General features: G+C 41.8%; 1 protein-coding gene across 4 annotated transcripts in view; it reads right to left on the bottom strand.

Annotated features, from left to right (window-relative positions):
- The window catches only part of LOC121868988 (mitochondrial ribonuclease P protein 1 homolog), a 57,328-nt gene extending 53,599 nt beyond the window's left edge, over positions 1–3,729 (bottom strand). Inside the window, exon 1 of one of the 4 annotated variants that reach the window (XM_042370038.1) lies at positions 3,624–3,729. The gene's annotated coding sequence lies outside the window, so the exon portion shown is untranslated. Of the gene's footprint in view, positions 1–3,338; positions 3,361–3,496 lie in introns of those variants that run through there. The other 3 variants (XM_042370037.1, XM_042370039.1, XM_042370040.1) reach the window with 3 other exon arrangements.
- Positions 3,730–6,000: the final 2,271 nt, after the last annotated feature.

The raw sequence follows: 6,000 nt of genomic DNA on the forward strand, positions 1-6,000 counted from the left end.
TTCAAGAAGTTGTACATGAAGAAAATGTTTAGGAGGTGTCATCAGGCAACTTCCAATGATCCTGAACTAACACTGAAACAGTTCTGGAAGACACAATTCAACATCCTGGAGGCTGTACAATTGATTGTGTCATCATGGCAAGAAGTCTCCACTAGATCCCTCAATTCTTCATGGAAAGCACTGTGGCCATCAGTAGTCCATGATTTTGAGGGATTTCAGGATGACCCAGAGTTGGACCAGGAGATTGTGTCCAATGGTCAGTCATTGGGCCTTAAAGTGGAAGAGGATGATGTCGAAGAGCTTGTGATGTCTCATGAGGAGGAACTTACTCCTGTTGACTTGAAGCAACTGGATGAGATGTTAGAGGCTGACAATGGTGAGGAGGAAATTGAAAGTGATGACCATTTGTCAACTAAAGAGTTGAAAGATGTGATTTACCACTGGGATAAGTTCAGGGAACTGGCTTCAAAGCACCCAGATGTGGAAAAAACTGAACTAACTTTGTGTCATGTTGAAGACTCAATGGTTTCCTTCTTTAAACGAAAGTTAATAGTGAGGAGGAGAGATGCCCCACAGACCACAATTGACACTTTCTTCAATAAAAGGCAGAGGGAACAAGATGCTATCCCTCAGCCTTCCACTTCAAGAAGGAGAGAGGATGATGCTAGCCCTCAGCCTTCCACTTCAAGAAGGAGAGAGGATGTTCATGGTGGAGAATCTGTCAGTCCAGAGGTTCCTGACATTTTCATGGAAGGTGACTCACCTTGCAAGAAGCAGTAAAATGCTTCTCCTCCACCTCCACTTCCTTCTCTTCTCCCTTCTCCTCCTCCACCTCCCACTTCAAATTCACATCAGCATCACCATCCAGGAGCCTTCTACATACGCACCTCAAGGTAAGTGTCAATTTCTAACATTTTTGTTGAATTTAGGCAATTTTCGGTGAGCTGGAACCAATTACCCAAAAACCCATTGAAACAATGGTTTCGGTTAACGAGCAACCTGCTGGAACGGATTGTGCTCGTTAACCGAGGGACCACTGTATTACAGTTTCAGCCACAACTTGGTTAGAGCAATTTTGGGTTTACCATTTAGTTGTATCTTGTCAAGAACAACAACTTTCTGTAATATCACTTCTGTCGCAAATGGATATTAACCAAGAAAGTAAATTCACATAAATCTGCAGTCACTGCATGTCGTCTGTTTGTTTACAGACGACCATTGACTCTGAGCTTACTCTCACATCCACAAAAAAAGGAAAATTACACCACGATGTTTCAACAAAGTTGCTTTCATTGGTACCAGATATCAAAATAAGTACTTTCTATTTAATTCAGCAGGGATGGCTAAGAAGTTAGGTAAGGTTAGGTAGGTTTCTTTGGTTGGTTAGGTCAGGTTGCATGGAGGGTGATAAATTCAAAAGAACTTATTACCGATGGAATTGAAGGTCAAATTCGAATGAATCACACCAAATACTAAGGTAAAAACAAAAATTTGTGGTCAAACAGTAGTTGTGGCTGAAAACTCTAAATTTACCGGTATTAATACCATCTATGTAACCAAACTTATATCCATAGAACCCAGGAATTATATCTAACTTAACTGGAGGTATTTTTGCATTTACACATTCCACATTCCTACCACTAATCTATCATCATATTCTAATAAGACGTCTAATTATAAGATCATTTTCATCTATTACATTACCGTTGCAAATGTATAATAACGGAGATAGCGTATCCAAAATTTTCTCTATTTTCTTCCATTAATCTTCCACCATTATCACCTACCTCACCTCTCACACTGCGTGTCTCCTTCATAAATCATCACGCGCATGCATTCCCGTACACGTCACGCGACCAATCAAAAGCGGTTTTTTTTTGCAACCAATTAAAATGATTTGTGGTTTAATTCACGGTATTTTTGGCCCAATCAAAATCGACTTTTATTTTGGGTGTCATATTTCCAAATTCATATTCATTTCCCACCATGGAAGTCTGCGATGGGTGTCACTTTAATTATATGGAGCTGATTTAGAGTTTTGGGGAAAAAACGAAGAAACTGTAGCATTTTTTCGATCGTCTGGTGTTCTTCCAACCTCAGTAAAGTGTACTAAGTGCAAGACTGAATGTAAATATCGCAAAGACCAACATATGTGGCGTTGTGTAAGAATCTCAGAATCCAATGACGAACAAGAACCAGGCCAATAAGGTAAGAAATAGGCGATTCCATCATATGGTGAGAGTCAGTTAGGTTAGGTTAGGTTTTTGTTTTTCAAGTGTGTTTTGGTGTATTTTTATTCGCTTAGCCATTTTTTTTTAAAAACGTCCCACGAAAAAAAATCGATTAAAAAAACGGCAAATTTCCTAAGGAAATGAAGGTCATATTCGGTCTAAACACACACAAATACACTAGAAAAACATATTTTTTACTTTCTAACAGAGTGGGAGGTGGAAGCGCAGATTTACCTAACTGGATCCCCCCAGAGAGTCCAGACCCCCTTTTCTGGCAAGGGGCTTGTCCCGGATGACCAAAACTAAAATAATACCATAATACCCTCTCTCCTACAAGAACACAGCCCAGACGGTCCGACTAATTACCCAAATGTACCCAAATGTAGCAAAATGTAGCCGCAATGAAGTCAAATAATTGTCCTACATGAATAAATTGGACTGCTAATCACTTCTCGACTAGTATTTGGTGTCACAAAGTCACAAAAAATTGGAAAACTTACTTTCATCTGAGTTAATAGATCGCGTGCATGTACCGAGGGAGCGAGTAATTACCCAAATGTAGTCGCAATGAAGTCAAATGATGGTCGTACAAGCGTAAATCGGGCTGTGAATCACTTCTCGATTATTATTTGGTGTCATAGTCACAAAAAATTGGTAAACTTAATTTAATCTGAGTTATGTTGTGTTAGGTTAGGTTAGGTTAGGTTATGTTCGGTACATGCACTCGATCTCTTAACTCAAATTAAATTACGTTTTCCAATTTTTTTTTAACTTTGTGACACCAAATACTAGTCGAGAAGTGATTAGCAGTCCGATTTATTCATGTAGGACCATTATTTGACTTCATTGCGGCTACATTTGGGTAATTAGTTGGACCCCAGCCCAGATATCCTCCTCAACTCAACAAACACAAACGCAAGAATCAAGCAGTTTGGCTACACATGCAGACAATCGCCACAGAATAACACGAGGGTGTAGCAATCCTCATCAAATTCTCCATTAAACACAAATTCATCACCGACTTCACCTTCAAACACTTTATGGCCAAGATCAAAACTGAACACGGACAAATACTGGCATGAACAACATACACAACACTCTCATCACCTTCACAAGCCTCAAACCCATCTTCAACAACACACGCCTACCAGTAAACACTAATGGCTGATCTCAACGCAACACACAGCATTGCAACACAACAACAAACCCCCATGGCCAGGAATTACAATTAACAAACAAAAACACTTCATCACGTTGGACCTTACTTCCTTACTTCTAGCTTTTTTTTATTTTTATCCTTTCCGCCACTGATCGGCTCGTTAGCCGCTTGGGCAGTCGGTCACGTCTGTTAACAACTGCTGGCACGTACTGGTTATGCACTGGCTACCGTACCTATTCCGGTGTTTGTCAAGATTCAATCACTTTGCTCACACACTAACACAGTGCAGTCCAAGGAAAGTATATTGAAGGAAGCACGTCTCCATAAAATTCTTTACGGCCTCCGATTGGCCTGCCATCTAGGGGCCAGGCGTCTCCAAAAAGGAGAACTATTTTCTTTATCTTTTAACGATAAACGATGATATAAAATGAATATTTAGCAACGACCGTAATTCACACAACTAGGACTCAAAATTTTCCTTTAGATTTATTTCTTGTACAAAATTATTATTGTCCACAATAGCAAAGATCCTGGGGGATGCCTCCTCCTATGATCAACTTGAGGGATTTCCTATACATGTACTGTATAATCATGAGGGGTGAATCTAGGATCTCAAAGTGACCGACTTCCGGGCTAGGACTTTTGAGTGTATGGCTGTCATTGTAACGTTGGCACAGCTGGTCTGTTTGAAACCTGATGATTCATATTATGTTCCACGCCCACAAAACACGTGATTAACTGGTGAGTTAGCCCTATAAAAGAACAGTTTTCTCTAGTGTAGGGGTATCGAGATGTTAATGTTGTCTAGCACTCAGGATGGAAGGAAACTCTAATGTGGTTTTCTTGTATAATATATAAGTTATATGAAGACAGTCTGGGACTGGAGATTTGATTTTTTTGCCGCTTGCAGCGGCTACTTTATTGTGCACCCCACACTCATCCTGTGAGCGGTAGCGCAAAAGGATTACAGAGTAGGGTTTACAAAGGGTCATAATAATTAACCCCGGTTGTCAGGATATTATGGCACCGAAAGTTACACAGTATTTCATTTACATTATTTGTTTAGTTCTATACATAAAGGGTAACTTATTCACAAATGCGTGAGAACAGGCGTGTGAGGCAGTATGTCTGGCCTCACACTTTGTTATTCACATTTACGTGGGAGGTATTCAAGCACATTGCGTATTTGGTTCTGTACATGAGAACTGATATAGTTACTGAGTGCAAAAAAGTGGATACAATCTTAATATGTCGGCTATCTTGCCATTAGAGATGAAGTGTTGTGCCATTTCACACACAGTGTGCTTGGACCTGTCCCTAAAAGGTTCTATCTTCACACAGTCGAGGACGTAGTGTTCAAGTGTGTGGCCATATGTATGGCCACACACTTTACATTTAGTTTTGTTTACATCTGCTTGAGGAACATACTGCCAGAGGTACTTATATCCTAACCTTAATCTAGCGGTTACAAAATCTTGTAATCTAGTGATCTTGTTACTTGCTCCATATACATGTTTCACTTGATACATCTCATCATGGTAAACTATGGATCGACTAGTGCCTGTTTGCACTTGTCTACTTGTGTCAAACTCATCAATAAGTTCTTTCCTAATTACAGTTTTAAGGGTTCTTTTTGACAGACCCAAATTGTATTCAACGGTGTCTTTGTTAGACGCGAGTTTGGCGAGGGCCTCCTGGTTGAATAAATGTTAACAGCTAGGAGCTTGCTGGAGGAGGTGTTGCTTGTTCAGGAAAATGGGCAGAATGAATCTCAATGGAGAGACAGAGCTTATATACCCAGCAGCCGCTATGAGTCATGTTGGGAAAACCCGAGAAGTCGCCGGTGAATAGTTTCGTTGCTAAGATACCGTAACATCTGGGGACAGCTCTCGCTTGGTTGCTAGGCAACGGCACGTTGGAATGTGATAGCAGGTGGTGGCGGTGCTACGCAGTTTGTAGGGGAGACGTCCACTACACGAGCTTTTCTCTAACTTCCCAAAACCAACTTCTCCTTTTACTATCCTATTCACCACCGATCGGCTCGTTAGCCGCTTGGGCGATCGGTCACGTTTCTCTTACTTTTCCTTTTCTTTTATCCTCTTCACCCATACTGCCCGATTCTGGGGTCAATAATTCTAAGGGGAAAAATTAACTCTACTCTTAATTTTTAGGTTGCCCCCACCAGACTCCCCCTGGACAGTATGTAGTGTAGTGGACGTCTCCCCTACAACTGCCTACAACTGCGTAGCCGCAGCCACCAGCTGCTACCATCTTCCATAGCAACCAAACTAGCGGCCCAAGCAGGGGGCGTCACCAGATGCCACCGTATCCTAGCAACTGAGTCAAAAGACCGGTTACTTCTCGGGTTTTCCCTACATGACTCACGGCTGACTCACGGCTGCTGGGTATATAAGCTCTGTCTCTCCATTGAGATTCATTCTGGTCTCTCTTCCTGAACAAGCAACACCTCCTCCTCCGCCGCTGCCTGGCGGTCCTCGCTCCCGCCAGCGAGCATGGCGACCCACCAGCTGTCCTTCTCTGAGCTTCCTCACCAACCAACTCTCATTCTGCTCTCGGTTCCTGAACACGCAACACCTCCTCCCAGCAAGC

The sequence above is a fragment of the Homarus americanus genome, unplaced genomic scaffold, assembly GCF_018991925.1.
Source record: "Homarus americanus isolate GMGI-L3 unplaced genomic scaffold, GMGI_Hamer_2.0 scaffold24694, whole genome shotgun sequence".
Classification (NCBI taxonomy): domain Eukaryota; kingdom Metazoa; phylum Arthropoda; class Malacostraca; order Decapoda; family Nephropidae; genus Homarus; species Homarus americanus.